The sequence below is a fragment of the Erpetoichthys calabaricus genome, chromosome 18 (genome assembly GCF_900747795.2).
Source record: "Erpetoichthys calabaricus chromosome 18, fErpCal1.3, whole genome shotgun sequence".
NCBI classification, from domain to species: Eukaryota; Metazoa; Chordata; class Cladistia; order Polypteriformes; family Polypteridae; genus Erpetoichthys; species Erpetoichthys calabaricus.
Window position 1 is genome coordinate 66,586,512 of NC_041411.2, and position 18,343 is coordinate 66,604,854.

The 18,343-nt window shown below is 37.0% G+C and overlaps 1 protein-coding gene across 1 annotated transcript in view; it reads right to left on the reverse strand.

Moving 5' to 3' along the window:
* Nucleotides 1-18,343, reverse strand: part of si:ch211-236h17.3 (carbohydrate sulfotransferase 11) — an 86,843-nt gene that overhangs the window by 40,517 nt on the left and 27,983 nt on the right. The window lies entirely within an intron of this gene.

An 18,343-nucleotide genomic window follows, 5' to 3' on the forward strand; every position in this document is an offset into this window, starting at 1 on the left:
CGTCACTGTATTGTGTACCTTTAATTTCCTCTCGCAGTAATACTGGTTTGTATTCCCGTAAAACGCCTCTAACTTTCTCTGACAGTAATATCGTGCATAGCACCGTGCCCCGCGCATGCGCACTTCACCAGAAGACACCCACACACGGACACCTGGACGCACATAGGGATAGATTCCCCATACTATTTTCCCTCGAGGTAAGGATGTTATCTATTTGCTTGTGCAAGTCCTCTCATAAATACGGAAGTAAATCAAAACAAAACCAACCATGTTGTACAAGCAGCAAACTATGATATTGTCTTTCGAGAGTAAACCATGCCCTGGTTTGGGAGGTTAAAAGGTTATTGTAGAAGACAAGTGCTCAGCACACAGCTGGTCTTCTTTTAAAATGGCTGAATCTCATAATATTAATTTTTTTTTCCCCCAAATATGACACATACGGCGGAGTGGTGGCTCTGAAGCTAGGGATCTGCACTGGCAATCGGAAGGTTGCCAGTTCGAATCCCGTAAATGCCAAAAGGGATTCTGCGACATTGGGCTCTTGAGCATGGCCCTTAACCTGCAATTGCTGAGCGCTTTGAGTAGTGAGAAAAGCGCTATATAAATGCAAAGAATTATTTATAATGCGTATTTAATCACAAGATGTTGATTAATACTCAACAACTGTCTTGGCTCAAAAAAATTAACATTTTTATGCTTTTATTTTCAGGGACTGCTGTAAAGTATTTTTTTTAAATTTGTAGAAAATGCTTAACTCTAGAACACTATTTTACATGGCAAATTCATTTATGAGAAGAAGCAGCTGTGTACTACAGTTGGTCCATAAAGTACAGTGCAGAAAAACTTGCACTCTGCAACACCAATTTTGCTTGATATTTGATTATTACTGTAGCTGTGCTGAAACCACTTCAGAAGAGCAAACTGGCATTATGCTTAAGTGTCCCTAGGATTCTTTGCAAAGATATGTATATTGAAAAAGTACCTAAATACCAGAAAACCAGAAACTTTGGAAAGCTGTGGGAAGCTCACTCTAAAAAGTGTGATGTAGAACCAACAAACATTGTTATTATTAGTGCATACAGTGAATAAAGTGACTGTTATAGTACAGTTCAAAGTATAATACAAACATCTTATAGAAATTAATAAAAACATGGACAGAATCACAATTTTTTGTTATGTATGACAGAAACATATTGTTTCTTGCAGGATTCTTCCCTCGAGGACAAAAGGTCTGTATGTATTTGCCCCTTTTTGAAGACTGGCCTCAGCCAATTGCCCTTTTCAGGATAAAACGGTCACAGAAGCAAAAAATGCAGGGATCTTGCTAGGTTTTGCCTATGCAATGATTTTGAGTCCCTGAGTACTTTCACCAAGGGGTTCATTAAGACAGTTAAAAGTACCAAGAGGCAGTACCACTGCCAGTCTTTTTTAACTTTTCATAATAACAATAAAATGTATTTTTAAGTCACTTAATTGTTAAACAGTAAATTTTCCATATAAATGGACACTATAAAGTACCAAGTGGTTTCAATAAGACCAAAAACATGTTCCTAAAAAGGAAAAATTTAGCTGTTAAAACGACCATGTAAACAATAATTGTTAAATTCCACAATTTTATTATGCAGGTATTCAAATTTTATAATATATAATCTTGCACTGAAACTTGCATATTTCATTTTGAATTATTAATCATATAAACTGTCAAAGTCTGCCACACTCTTACGATTTGCCTTACCTGAAATCTGTGAAGGGGGTAGAAAAGTATGGCAGCTTTCAAGTTTTGACTGAAATGCAAACTCTGCATAGTCTGTTTGTATTTGTAAATGCTTTTAACTGGTTCTGATAATAAATGCCATTCAATGCAAACACTAAGCTCTAGTTAGTTAGCATCATATTCTTGAAAAAGTTCTGAAACTAGATTCATAAAGCATACCCAATGATAAGAAAGGCAGATGAAAAAAAACTTTAGAAACATTATACCTCTCATTGAAGAAGAACAGGTTACATTTTACTATTAGCTTTTCTGTTAAACTTATCACAACTTCCATTTCCAAAGATGATCTGTTGCAATGAAACTGCTTACATCTGAGTACACACAGGAGATCTTTATTGCTTCATACGATTAGAAAAGATCTGAAGTTTGAAATAGTTGCTAAATAAGGCCATTCTGTTTTGTAAAAATCTTACCCTTACTCATACCAGTAGCACTCTTATGTTTGTTAGAAATAAATAAGAGTGCAACATTATTTCTGTTGTTTAAATAGAGTATTGTTCTGTGGTATGAGAGCCCAGGCATTAGCAGACTGAGCAAGAAAGGAAAGTCTGGTCCCAGGAAAAAGTTTATAGCTCCTTCATGGCAATTTCCAGGTTTTTCCAGTGTAGCTAAACAAAATAATCCCTCCAACATGCACTAAGTACCTTTCTCGGGGGCTATTCCTTATATTAAATTCCTACTTGTTTGAGTATCCATGGTGGGGACTTTCGGTAAATGCCCAAACTACAGCTAAAAACTATTTTTCTGGAGTAGTATCGATTCTACACCACAGTTCTCCTGTCATGAAGAATGACTCCTGCATTCCTGTCAAGCAACCAGTCTACTTCTGCCTACTATCTCATTCTTTCTTTCACTATACAAACATGAGTGAGGACAGGGATGAAGACTTATTAGTAAATGGAAACCTTTGTTTAAGGACTTAATTAACAATACCTGGTATGTTGCCCACAATATTGCTATCCCTGCACTAATCTGTTTTTTTTTTTTGTTTTTTTTTAATGCAATGGTTCCTTTGGCCAGATATACAGTATAAATGAAAAAATGAGAAATTACTCCTACTGGAATAGCTTTCATCAGCATATACCAATTTATTTGTTCCTATTAGTTAACTATGACCTCACATATGGAGCTGCCGATTCTAATCCAGAGTACTCTATGCTTCAAACATTTGTACACTAAAAGTCATAGATTTGGCTACTGAGAATTCACTATCTGAAAACACCCTGCGCTGGGGGTTGGTGTCATATGAACTACATCCCCCAGGTGGTGGATGGGAGAGACCCTTCTAAGGAGAAGTTTCACAGAAAAATACTGAATAAGGTGCCATGATCCGACATATACCTAGGACAAGGGAAACTGTCATTTTAAAGGGATAGATGGAGCTTGCTTAGTCTATTTGGATAAATTTATCTAGAAGTAAACTCTAATATCAAACAGGGGCAGATGGAGCTCACTTAACCTGGGTGGGTAGTCCACCTAGGTGAAGGAAAACTCCAATCACAACTGGTGAGGATGGCAAAGGAAATGATGGAAGAACTGTGAACAGAAGAGGCTTGAGGAACGTAAGTGAGCAAAAAATAAACTAGGGAAAATCATAGATGAAACAAGAAATAAATGTTGAGATGAACAGTACAAAGATCTTGAATCCCTGAAGGAACATGGGGAAAGTGATTTGATATATGCAAAAGTGACAGGCATCACAAAAACCTTTAGCAATAGGACACAATATAATAGTACAACATAAACAGTAAGACTCAAGAACCACTAACAGAACCAGACCAAGTGAAGGAAAGATGGAAAGAATATGTAGAAAAATTATATGATGTTAATTACAGGTTCGCTTTCTGTCTCATTCGCTCCCATCTTGTATGCCTTTTCACAATAATCTCACACTGGATGTCTGCCACAAATTACAATTACTGTATTAGAAACCAATTAATAAAATTCACAGTAATGGAATATTGAAGACTGTCCTGGCATTGTACAGTAGTATGGAAAGCAGAAAACAACATTAGAGGGGTCTCCAATACACTGCAGAGCACACACTTCAATCTAAATCGGCCTATTTTCACTACAAAGGACTTGATCTATGATTGATAAATTGGCCATATCACAAAAAATAATTTTTTCATCATCTGTTTTCTAAGGTTTATGGTAATTTAGTTGTAGCATTCCTTTACACAGGGTATTACAGTAGTTGAGCTTGTGCAGTGTCCTTTTTGTTTTGCTGTGATCTGCCAGTAAACTGAAAGCAGCAAGGTAGACTTTACCCAAGAAGAAGACTAAAATATTAGAACTTACATTAAAGGAAATGAAGTAATAAACTGAAGAGAAAGGAACAAAACCAGCTTACCAAGAAAAAACAGAGATGGACCTTGTGATAATGCCAAACATGTTCTCCTCGCTAGTTACTTAACTGGCTTTAAGTCACACTTTTAATCTTAATACAAGATAGCAAAAACTGAAATAATAGGAGGCAGCACTAACCACTATGCTGCCAGATTTGTTTCTGGAAAAAATGAAACAGGCAAACTTTAAAACAATGTTTCCCTACATAGCCTTTCTCTGAAAATACTAGGAGTCCACTTAAAAATAAATAAAGGTTGTATCATAGCCAAGCAATTTTCTAGGTAGAAATGGTCCTCTGTTTCCACATTATAGAAGAAACACACTATGGCAGCTTCAGTGGCTGTTGCTCTCCTTATCCTCCTTTTAGTGCAGTGGATGATTATCAAAAAGTGATCCACAACCACACTCTGATCAGGGTAAAGCATTCATGGCACAAGATCTGGTTTTTTTTCTATCTTTGCTTTTGTTTTTGTTCATCAAATTATTGTTGCAGCCTCTTATTCAGTAAATAATGCTCAGTATTGGCCTGAATTGTCTAACATTAATTGGCAACTATATATACTATATTTTATACATCTACGAACATAGACATATTATACTATATTATATACATATACGCATATATTTTGATATCTATATACTACAGCCATGTTACGTGCACTTCAGAACAGGTAATCCACCTGAAGCTAAGCATATTTGAGCCCAGCCAGTATTTGGATGGAAGATCATCCAGGATGCTTCGGTTGCTGCTGGAAGAGGTGTTGGTGAGATTAGCAGGGGGCACTTACCCTGTGATCTAAATATGGATTCCAATACCCTAGTACAGTGATGGGACACTGTGTGCTGTAAACATTGCATCAACAAATCAATTCCTAAACTCACCCCCTGAACTTACCTCTTATAAAAAATAACATATAAAAATAATGCTAAAAAATGTTGTGTGGCTCAAGAGCTTCATAGAACAATTAAAAAAAAAAAAACAGGTAACAATTTACAAATTACAAAATACTAATCATGAAAATTTATGTTACCTAATTTTCCACTGAAACATGACATGCTTTTACTTAATGTAAGTAACTAAAGATCCAAAGGAAAAAGAAATATAGCTTTTCTTGTTACTTTGATAAAAATGTCATTAATTTAAAACATCCTTTCAAACTGCGTACAGATTGATTACTTTTAATACAACATTAAATACAAAAAAATGATTGCTGATCTGGTTCTTTTTATAGAATTCAAGAGATCTCTTTTTGGAAAGCACACCCACCATGAAATAACTCTGGCATTTTAATTTCCTAGAAAACACTATTGAATGACTCTTACTTACTGAGAACAAATGCAACAGGCTATTACGTATGAAGTATCTACAAACATACTAATGTATTCTTTCAATGAGAAAAAAAGATCCATGAAGGTTTTTTCAGTGAAATAAGGTTTCTCTGAAAAGTAAGCCGCTGCAAACTAGCAATTTAAATGTTCATTCTATAAAATCACTCTTTCCGTTACTTTTTTCATTATTATAAATTATTTCAGTAAGCATGGTTTGAAGAAACTATTTTAGTGGCACTTAGGTTAATCAGTTCCACAGGCAAAACTCAGATGGTAAACAAAGCTTTACTATTTTCCAGTCTTCATGTTTAGGGACTGAATCTTACTCTTTCTTTATCTCTTCCAAAATAATTATACATTTACATTGATAAAACTGAAGTTATTTACATTTTCTAACCAACTATTTCTTATAGCAAATTATATACATATGTGTCATACGGATTCTTCCATCTTTTAACAACAGTCTTCTCAGAACATCATTGTATAAAACAACATTTAACTTTAAAATTCTGTGATTTGAATGCTAAATTCAGTATAGAATGAAAAAACATTTACTTTTCTTCATCGCCTTTCCTGGGAAGGCTGGTGTGGCAATGATTGTGTATGAGCATTAATTCAGCCCTACATAAAGCATACAGTAGGTTTTTACTTAGGCTGTGAGGCACAAAGACAATTGCTGGTTTTATTTCTTTTTTTATAACATACTTACAACCATTTTACTCAGCGGAAAGCAGCTGTTTGCTCAAATATCACATATTTGCAAAAGTAAAATTACAATTTGTGGACTGTGCATGAGCTGATGTACAGAAGTTGCAGATCACAAAAAATATAAAGATATTAACACATTTCTCTGCTCTCTTTGTAAACTACCTGTTTTTGTCACTTTTGTAACATAATATGCCAGATGTTATCGCTAATCCACTCATAGAGAAAAAAACACATTTTTTTCCTGTGAAAGTTGCATTTCAACAACAGATTAATTCATTGCACCTAATCAGTAGTTGATATTATTTTTAACAGAAATGCAGATCATCAAAATGAAGAAATGGAAATCATATTTCAACATATATGTCTCTTAAAATTCAATTAGAGCACAGTATAGCTATAGAAGAATAACCAAAGAACGAAATTTGATCCAGTGATTTTACAAAGATAAGTCCATCCATCTATTCTCTAACCTACTACTCCAGTTCTCAGTAGTATTTATGTAAACATTTTCAGGACAGAACACTCAAGTATATATTCACACTTATTCATACTGGGTCAGTTCTGAGTCTCCAAGCCCAAGTGGGCAGCAGCTTACTGCTCTGAGGCACATGCATGTACTTTTCAATATTTTCCTAGTCTAAGTTCAAAGATAACATATAGAACAGATCAAGTTTATTTAATTTACTGAATGAATGCTACTTTGAAGTAAAGACAAATATAACACAAAAAAATGTGAGGAGGGAACAAAAAAACAAAAATTGTCTATCGATCAAAAGCACTTAGCCACCTTTAAAGAAGTTAAGAGACAGCAAGTGTAATAAAATGTGTACGCTGACTATAATCAGAGTCTAAGGAATGGGCTTGTTGTTAAAGACAGAATTGCTTGTCCCCTCTATATCATAATCCAGTGAACCCCACAGTTAATGTTATTTAACAAGCTTTGCAGACCAATGTGTACTTGCATTGGCACATTTTACAGAAAGTGGTATTTCCTGCAGTGTTGTCTTCAAACCAACGACACATCACATACCTGAGCCAGTGTGATTAAAAAAGCATGATTTTCTGAATATTTTAATTGTTACAAAATTTGTCAACTTTATGGAGGAGATAAATTCTGAGCCATCGCTTATTCAAAAATCTTTTTATATATGGAGATTATGTTCATATGGGATCAAGCTTTCAATTGAAGAAACACCTCTTTTCATTTGATCATTGTTAATCTGTAACACTATACTTTTGGATTTTCTGAAGGCAACTTATGAAACTGCACTACTGATTTGAGTTTGTGCATGTTAAGCACATTAGATATGCACACAATATAAAACATACTTTCCACTTCATAAAGTTTTCAGTTTTTTTTTTTTTTTTTTTTTTTTTTACTTTTAATCTCTAATTGTACTCCTCTCAGAGAAAATGCTTTGATGTGCTGATATGACGTGAATCAGAAATGAGTAACGTATTCCTGGGTAGAACTCCTGACCAATGAATGAACAGGGAAGAGGTTCTACAATTCAAAGCTGTTCCCAAATGGACTTTCCAGAAAGGGTTTATTTGGCAGTACTTTAGCAAAATTACATGTTTGGAGCATTGTGAGCATACAGCTGGATAACTACCATATGTATTAAATAACGTGTAAACAGAGATACTTTCATCGGTTGTTTTAATATTGCTTGTTGTTTGTTCAGTAATTCTCTGCAGAAACACGAGACTGCAACAAGTTAAAAAAATAATAATTTTTTGGTGACACATCCCTTTAAATTTGAGTGTGTCCACAAACATGCACTATAGAGAGAACATCTGCCTATAGCGAGCTACCAGAAATTAGTATTTTTAAAAAAATTTAAACAACATATTTTAGCTTACAATCATTTTAATTTCTTTTAGTTTAAGTGTATGTGGATTTAATTCCAGTTTTGCTTTTCAATTTTCACTCAGATTTTAGTACAATTTGTATTGTATTTAACAAAATGCTTTTTTAGTTGTTTCAGTTAAAGTACTAAATAATAATAATCTTGGTAATATGAGAACTTTTTCAAGTGCCAGTATGGAGAAGCAGCAATTAGAGGGATACTTGCCTCATTAGTTTATGGAATACTCAAAATAAGCTACTGTACTTTGTGGGCCATAAACTGAATGGTCATGGGGGAATGGGTAATACTGGGCTAGCATATTGTGAAGGAGCCCTAATGCCTGTTATGTAGAATAGGCTGTGTTGGGGAAACCAAGTTTTAGCCTTTCAACTGTGAAATGAGGATCAGGTATGAAGGGTGCTCTATGGATATGGTGTCAGAACTTTAACATGACATTTCTGACACCAAAAACAGTTCTGAGATTTACCAAACTGTAATCGCGTGGAGATTGCAGGTTACACGGAGTAAATTAGCAGTTAGTAAGCAGATTGTTTTACACAGGACAGTTTTGACACCTACAAACGATTCTCATATTACAAATAAAAACTGAAATACCTATGAGTCCCAGAATGTATCTTTAACACATCTCTGGAAGACACCAAAATACTATCTAATGTTGGTAGAACAAATGCGCATATTGCCTTGAAGGTATAAAATTATACTGCACATTCTAAGACTGTAACTGTAGTAATAATTAATAATAATTGTTTGCATTTATATAGCGCTTTTCTCACTACTCAAAGCGCTCAGCAATTGCAGCTTAAGGGCCTTGCTGAAGGGCCCAACAGAGCAGAATCCCTTTTGGCATTTACGGGATTTGAACCGGCAACCTTCCGATTGCCAGTGCAGATCCCTAACCTTAGAGCCACCACTCCACCACTCCAGTAGTGCTCATATTAAAATATACTAATGCATGCATTTACATTTGAGATTCACTACAATACTATAATTACTAATCTAAAATTGGACTTTCTTCCCTATTTCAAATTATGACATATTATAAATGCCAGAATTCTTTGACAGCACTATATATTTATAATAATACAGTCCTTACACTTAACTTCCATGGCAGGGATTCTGTATTTCTGAACATGACAAAAAGCATCAAATAATTATTCCAGCAAAGTTGGTTTTATATAATAGTTTAACAATTTAATAATTTACTGTGTCTTCCAATGAGAACAATAATAGATTTGTTAGGTTAGGTTAACTAAAGTCATTTTTCCTTTCTTGAAAGCCAACAGAAAAAATTGTCTTGGTTAACAGAAATGTAGTGACGTTGGTTATGAAAGTCGGAAGTGGGTAGACAGCAAACAGAAAGTGAGCAAACTGCCTGCAGTTAAGAAAATATTTTGCATCATACACTATAACCACAAAATGGAAAAATTTCAAAGCAGGCCACTTGTTCTTCTGCTGTCAGAAAGTAGTATAGCTGTTTATGTTATCTCCCTAATCTGATAATAAAAATACACTTTATAAACAAAGTAGTCCATCCTTCCATTATACAAACCCCCTATATCCTAACTACAGGGTCACGGGAGTCTGCTGGAGCCAATCCCAGCCAACAAGGGGCACAAGGCAGGAAACAAACCCCGGGCAGGGCACCAGTCCACCACAGATAAACAAAGTAGTGCACCACATAATCTGAGTCAATGGTTAATTTTGATATGTTCTAAAACAGGCTGGCAAGTGCTTATGCTATAATTGCCAGTTTTAACAAAGTTTACAATTATTTAGTGCCAATATGTTTTTTTCACACCACTTGCCCATTACTGGTTATTATTCCACATGATTTAGTAATCATGAACCAATGAAGCATTATAATATTGTAAGTATTTATTCATGCAATTGTTGGCGATCAATGTAATTGGAAGGTGGAAAAATTTGATCAGGCTGAGGTCCACAATTTCTGAAATGTGCTCAACCAATTATAGGAGTATATGTGAAAGATAAGAGATCAGAAAAACTAGAGCAAAGTTCATAGAGAGCAGTTTGGAATGAACGGGATGAGAAATACTGCTGTTTTGTTTAATCTGGTAAGGTTGTTCACTAATGTAATATCAAGAAAACAGTAATATAATGTATTCCTTTAGCTGACATTTTAACTGTATTCAAATCAGCTAACAAGTTACATTCATCATGAATGAGGTTTGCTGTCAGAACAGTACAGTGTGCTCCAGTCGTTTTTTATAGGGTTACTATATTCAGGGGAAAAATATGACTCTTTCAAACCATATGGAAAGGCCAGTAGGGGAAAAAGTTATCCTCTTTGCCCAGCATTTTCTAACTTGCAATCTTTTTGCCAAATTTTTAAATCTACTGAGCACATTGCTTTATAAAAGAAATGGGCCCAAGAGCAATTCTACAATTTATATCAGGAATTACTGCACAGAGCACCAGCATATTGAGCTTGGTATGACTAAGTGTTGTTATATGCACAAGAGTGTCCAGTGATTGATTGGCAGGGCAGACATCAACTCTGGCCTAATCAAACATATTAGAAATCAGACAGATGGACAATTGAATGATGTTGAATTTTAAAAAAACGTTCGGCCCTGACATCTTATTATTAGTACATATAATACTGTATATGCAGCCGTTTTTGAAAGCACAGGTACGTTTGCAGCCGTTGGAACCAGGCGTGCTACTATTAACGCAGACTGACAAGACTGGCGTATAGTCTGTGAAACACAGAAGTGAAAATGGAAGCTTCCGAACTGTGCGCATCACATAGTAAGTAGCTCCACTTTCAATTTTATTTCCTCAAGAAGATTGAAGTATTTGGCAGCTATTGTGTATTAATAGTGATTTTTCTTCCATTTTTGAGTTTCCTAGACACCCCAAAAGGTAAAATATCTCATAAAATGATTTTTCCCATAAAAACAGAAAATCCAGGGCCGAAAGGGTTAAATAAATTGTACATGTTTCAGAGTAGGATGAACATTTCAACATACAACAGAATGTGTAACAAAAAAATATTTCACAGTATAAAGCACAGAACTTATTTTTGTGATAAAAAAAAAAAACTTAAAGAAGTATCTACAGGGTGGCCCACGAAAAAGTAGCCCGCCTTCCTGCCAGAGTGGCGCGCCGAGTGAATCCTTCCCCGTAGCACCTTGTCAACCCAACCCTTCCACCGAGTTTATTGGGGGACGCCGCGTTGGCGGCTTGCGTCACGCTTCCCCGCCCCCAGGTCCTGTTAGTCTGGGGAAACGGCGACAAAGGAGGCATCATATTGCCGGGTTGAAGGAACAGTAGAGGTGCGAACGTGAGTACGAGCGGAGCGACATGTATCCCGTTCCACAAAGAATCGCGATAGTGGAGGCGTACGTTCTCACGGGTTCCATTAAGGAAACGCGGGACATTTTTGCTGCAAAGTTTCCTGCCGCTGGTGTCCCAGCAAAGCGCGCAATACAGAAGTTCTTTCTTTCTTTACGGAAGGCCGCCAGTAATACTATAGTAACGTGGGCTACTTTTTCGTGGGCCACCCTGTATTATACCACAGGTCAAATAACTACTGTACTACTGCTTTGTGTGTGTTTTGGTATTTTTGTAGTCAATAAATGAAAATAATGAAAGCAATTTACTACTGATTTATCTATACATTGACAGACAGATCAATTAGATTTAAAAAAAAAGGCAGAAAGAAAATACATGTACCCCTTTTTCTAAATTAGTATAACTTAGTCCAAATATTAAACACAAATAGAAGCATACTAACTGTTCATTAGCTTATCATGCAAAAACAGGATGTATTTACTTCTATTGACAAATAAAGTAACATCTATGCTATTCTTCCTCAAGCCTATGTAATGTAATGGCTGAAGTAACCAATGTACCATTTTTAGTGTACCATCATTTTTATAATATTTGTAGGAATTGTCAGACTAATGCAGAAGAATATACAATGAGGAACAAAGATGAATGTTAATTAATAATAATAAAACAAAACATATCTAACATGACATTTTAGTGTTTACTAAACATTCAAGAGCTTTCATCATCTTTTAAAAATAAATAGCGGAACGGAAAACCTAAAGGGTATAGCCATGGAGCAATTTTCAGTCTGCACATTGACTTGTTCTTGTTGTATTCCTTGTTTTTACCAAAAGTAGAAAGTTAATTGTAAATACATCTTTTGTTGTGAATTTATGCGTATACTGTTCAGTGTAGGGCTATCAGATTAAAAGTCACTATTCAAATAAAATTTCAAATGTACATAAAAAATGTCTTCTTCAAAGTTAAAGCTGACATTTGATTGTCAAAAAACGGTGGTTTTGTTTTGCCATCATGTTACCCCAGTCCCCCTATGCTGTAGTATTTTACTTGTCTGTTTTTATGCTTCACTTCCTCAATCATCCTTTTTGTTATTTTGAATGATTAGCTTACCTTCAATAGTAAAACTTACATTCAGACCCCTCTATAGTGTAGTGTTTTTTTTCCTGTCGCACTGCTCTACACTTTGATTTATAAGTGTGCTCAGAGCAGTTTTTCTAATCGCCTCTTCCATGTCCCAAAAGTATTGTTTTGCAACTGATTCTGTCCCATTCATTCTTAAACTTGAGAGCCCTGCCTGTTTAATGCTAACACCTTCTCATTAAAGCAAATGGAAAATAACCGTCATAATTCTGTTTGTCATTTTACTACAGTGCTTTAAAATACTAAGTTTCACAAGCCTCATCAGCAAAGACACCGTGCTCCACAATTAGTCTCTCTTTTACACAGCTGATGGCTTGACACATAATACCTAAAATAATGATATATTAAAATATTCAGGCCACCTTTATAAAAGAATTGCTGCATCTGTAATGGAAAAAAAAAGTAGACCCAGACTTGATACTGTGACCCCGCCTTTTCAGCTAAGTCTCCACAGGTGCCAGCTGGATTTTATTCTGAATGCCAAGATATAAATGATACCCTTCCACTGCCAACTGAACACCTCCACAACAATAAAACAAATTCACCTTCGAACTGCCTGCATGCCTGCCTCTTGCCTGCTCTTTTACATCACTCTCTTTTCTCAATCTGTCACTGTTTTACTAACAAACCGGTATTCCTCATTTTAATAATGAGGCCAGTACAATGCAAGTCCTGTTGGATGCTGGACTTCTTAGATGACGGCTTGGAGGAGCCAGTCATCTATGAGGGCTACATCTGCAGGAGATGCCTGCTGATCCCGCATCTCAAGCTCAGTGTTGCTGAACTGGAGGAGGAGTTGACTGGCCTGCGTTGTAGTAGAGAATTGGCGGACCTGGCCCTGGTGGCCATTACAGAGAGTTTACACCCCTAAGGTTGCACTGGAGGAGACTCTAGACCAGACAGGTAGAGATAGGTGAGTCACTGTCACAAGGTGTAAGGTAAAGGGTGCACACAGTCTAGGGGGCATCATCCCCAGAATTTGAAGTGTCAAACCATTTTCAGGTTCTTGCGGAGCCGGACAGTGTGTCTGATGATTCTGAAGCAGTAGGCAGGGATAAGGAGCCTCAATGGGTACCTCAGTTCCCAGAAAGAGAGAGGTAGTGATAGTTGGGGACTCAATCAGAAGGGTGATTGAAGCACAGCTTTGCTCCAGAGACTGAGAGTCTCACACATTGTACAGTACACCTTCAAATTCGGGGTTACGTTCCTAGAGCACCCGCGAATTGTGAAAAACTGCGACTTATGGATGTGGTTAAAAAAATGCCTATTTTTATAGTTTAAACCCTAAATATGCCCCCAAAACACTATAATTTCACTTCAACCTCAGCTAATACATTACCTAAAAAAAAGAATGTAAAGGTGAACCCATATACTGTACAGTACTGTACGGATATGTGACCTGCAGTGCTAGAATGTAAAATACCAATGTTACCGCTATATGTACTGTAATTCATGCAAGCGCGTTTTCGTTGCCAGAAGCCTTAGAAGGTGCAGGGCGTTTTGACGGCATCTTGGGGCTTTAACACTTAAACTGCCACATACTTGGGGGTTAATGCATTCCTGGATGGATACTTATTTGCTGCACTTTTTAAGTAAACGTCACAATTCACAAAGAAAAAGTGAAATTTTAATGGAACACATTTTTTCATGCAAAGAGCATCACAATTACTGCAACACTGATCATTTTACACACTGCCAATGAACTTTAAAAACTATTTAAAAAACTAATAGAACAATATGTACAAGGTGCAACTGACACCATTGATAAAATTCAGTAAATCAACTGCGCTTGAACTGGCTACACGCAAGCACACACCGAGGTAAACTTTGATGCTGGCAGGCTAATCTAGTGCAGCGGCTCAATCCCAGAGACAGTGAGGCTGCAGGGCTCAGCAGTGGTCATGAGCTGGCTGCTCAACAAATGTACGGCACTGACTGATCAGCTCCGGCGTGCTGGTAAATTGCACTGGGTACCGACAATAGCCGGTTGCGGCGTTCAATGAATGTACGTCGTCAAATATAATCGGCTCCTACGTGCTGGCAAATGGCACTGGGAAACAACTATAGCCAGTTGCGGTAGTTTAAGGATTAAGAACAACAAAACGGAAAACACGAGAATGCTCAGCTGGAGATGCGTCACAGGGCAGCAGTCAATCAGGAATAAGGAGAAATGAATAAAGCTTTAGCGTCCAGTACCGCTAAGATTCACACCGTCAACAAGACGGAGATTTATTTATTTTTATGGTGGAGATTCCAGCTTTGACCCGACCCGCACGCACACACAAACAGAGACAAAAACAAAGCAAAGCGGTAATCAAACAGCAAATAAAAAATATAATGAAAACAAATGAAAACAACAAACCACCCCTGTTCCCATTACGGCAATTATACATTAAATACAACAAAGCACCAACAAAACACACACAGTAAAGTCCATGAAAAACGGCAACGGATAAAACGTAATGATAAAGATAGGTAGTCCAGAGATCCGCATGTTGAATGGATAGGTAAAGACAGTCCTATCAATAGTTTCTGAAATGTTGAAGATGGGTGGACGGGTTCAGGAGCGCTCCTTTCTTCGCAGGATAGCAATGAATCCACTTACAGTCCTCATGTACACAGGCAGACGGCAGACAATCCAGACCCCAACCACGAAACGATCCAGAACAAAACGAATAAGTACAGGTAACCCAACAGAAGGCAGGCAGATAGACAGTAACTTGAAATACAAATTACAAACACTTTTTTCTTTCTTTTGGTCACCAGCCCCCTTTTTAAAAGTCACGCTGACATCCTTTGACCCCAACAGCCCCTGCACCCGCAGCAGAAGACCAATCAGAGCCACTGCAGGGACTGCTGGGAGTTACAGTTTCAAATTCTAGTAGAGTACACTCTCGGATTGGCTACTTTCAACATCCTAAGCCACGTTTTCCTCTACGGTTGCTTCCTGCTCTCGCTACAGTTCAGTATTGCCACGAAAAAAGCCATATAAAATTGCAGAGGATATTTGCGGTTTCCGCTAACAATTATTAGTTAGGTTCTAAGGAAAAATCCAAGAATGACTGCGGCCGCAAACCCAGAACCACGTCTTCGCGAGAGTTTACTGTATTGCCTTCCAGGTGCACAGGTAGGAGACCAACCTATAAGGGTAGATAGCTCTTGGCAAGAGTAGTGGGTGGATCCAGTTGTCATTGTCCATGTTGGAACAAATGACATACATAAGAGTAGTCTGTCAGTTCTGTGATCCAAATTCAAAGAGTTAGGGGCTAGGCTGAGGAGCAGAACTGACAAGGTAGACCTCTCTGAAGTTCTGCCCGTGGAACACGCCAGTCCAGGTAAGACTAAAAAGATTAGAAGTCTTAACGTATGGCTCAAATCTTGGTGCAGGGTAGAAGGGTATAGGTTTATGGGGCATTGGGACAACTTTTAAAACAGATGGGACCAGTTCCGCCGTGATGGGTTACATCTGAACCGGAGGGGCACCAATGTATTGAGGAGGCGTACGAGTAGGCTAGTAGGCTGGTTAAACTCAGGAGGAGTGTGGGAGTTTAGGACAGGCCTGGTTTATAATTATACATAGAGGAACAAACAACAGTGTAGTAATGTAAATTCTAACCCAACCTTTAAATGTAGAAGGAGTGACACATTAACAATAGCTTCCCTGAATGCTAGAAGTATGAAAAATAAGGCAAGTGAGTTGGAGCTGTAAGTAGCAGAGCATAATTATGATATTATAGCAATAATGGAAATCTAGCTAAATAACAAAGATGGGCATGAGTATAACATACAGGGATACACATTTTTTAGGAAGGATAGACCAAACAGAAAAGGAGGTGGAGTTGCTGTTAATATCAAACAGAATTTAAATGCAAGTCCTCTTTAGTTGGACAATGAGACCCATCTTAGTGAAGACATGTGGCTTCGCCAGGAAAGCATTAGGGAAAGAGGCCTTATTTTAGGAGTGTGTTATAGACCATACAATGCAGACAGTAATTTCAGCACACATCTTTTATTAATATTAAAAAGGCAAGTTTACATTAGGATATTATAGTCATAGGGGACTTCGTCCAAATATTGACTGGGATAACCTTGCAAAAGGAGGAACACAACAGCAGGAGTTTTTAGAAGTAACCAGTGACTGTTTTTTAGCATAGTATATTAAAGCACCAACACGGAGTGAAGGTTGTCTGCATTTAGTATTTTGTAATAATCAAGATATAATTGAGGATGAAGAGGTGATTGAACCACTAGGGTCAAGTGACCATAACACAATACAGTACTCAGTGTTTTGTAAGAGTGAAGATGCAAAGACTAAATTTGTTAAGTTTAACTTTGGTAGGGCAAATTTTAAACAGCTGCTGCTAAGGAGGATAGACTGGGATAAGTTTTTAAGTGTGGAGACAGTAGAGGACCAGTGGAACATGTTTAAAAATGTTTTACATACAAAGCAGGACAGTTACATGCCTAAATTTGGAATTAATAGAAAATTTTTCAAAAACCTCCACAGTGGGTTAATAAAGAGTTAAAAAAAACTGCAAAAGAAAAAAACAGCTTTATAAAGGCATATAAGACTAATAACTCCAAAGTGAATCGTAGGGAGTATGAGAACATGAAGGCAACTATTAAGGACATTAGGGAGGCTAAAAGACAGTTGGAGAGGAATATAGCAGATAAGGCGAAAGATGACCTTGAGTGATTCTTTCAGTATTTTAGTAGTAAAAGAACAGTCAAGAAGGAGGTGAAGTGCATCAGAAATAGTAAAGAGGAATTAAAAGATACAGTGAAATAGCGAACACTCGAAACTTGGATTTTTCTGAGGTCCTCACAAGTGAGGAAGTGAATAACCTTCCAGCTGTAAACGAGACTAGAAAGAAGGTACTGAAGGATATGGAAATTATAGAGGGAGAAGTACCACTCAGAATAAATAGGATGAAATCAAACAAATCACCAGGACCAGATAATATTTACCCTCAAGTTCTTAAGTACATATATAAATCCTTGACAAATATTTTAGGAAGTCACTGTGCACTTCTGAAGGACTGGAAAATGGCAAATATTATCCTGATATATAAAAAAAGCTAACCGGGCAGATCCAAACAACTATAGGCCAGCAAGCTTAACATGCATCACAGGAAAATTAATGGAAGGGATCAAGGATAAGATTGTGCAGTACATGGTAAGTACAGGAGTTTTTCTGAACAGTTAGCATGGGTTCATAAGAGGGAGCTCATGTTTTACTAACATGCTGGATTTCTATGAGGAAGCAACAAAAGGATATGATCAAAGTGGAGCATATGATAAGGTGCCACATGACAGGTTGTTCCGCAGGGGTCAGTGGTAGGGCTGCTGCAATTTTTAACATATATAAATGATTTAGATAGGAATATAAGTAACAAGCTAGATACGGTTGTAGATGATACCAAGATAGGTGGATCAGCAGATAATTTGGAATCCATTAAATCATTACAGAAGGACTTGGATAGCATACATTAAACAGTGACAAAACTGAGGTTCTCCTCATTGGTTCAAAATCATCATTATCCAAAACCAATAATCTTTCTCTTATTATTGATAACTCTGCTGTTTCCCCATCACCTCAGGTCAAGAGTCTGGGTGTCATCCTCGAAAGTAATCTATCCTTCCAATCTCACATTAATAACATCACCTGGTCTGCTTACTTCCACCTACGTAATATTAATCCCATTCGCCCCTCCCTCACTCCTCATACCACTGCCATTCTTGTTCATAGTCTTGTTACTTCTTGGCTGGACTACTGCAATTCACTCCACTTTGGTCTCCCTAATAAATCTCATCATTACTCAAACCTCATCTATTTCACTATATTACGCCGGTC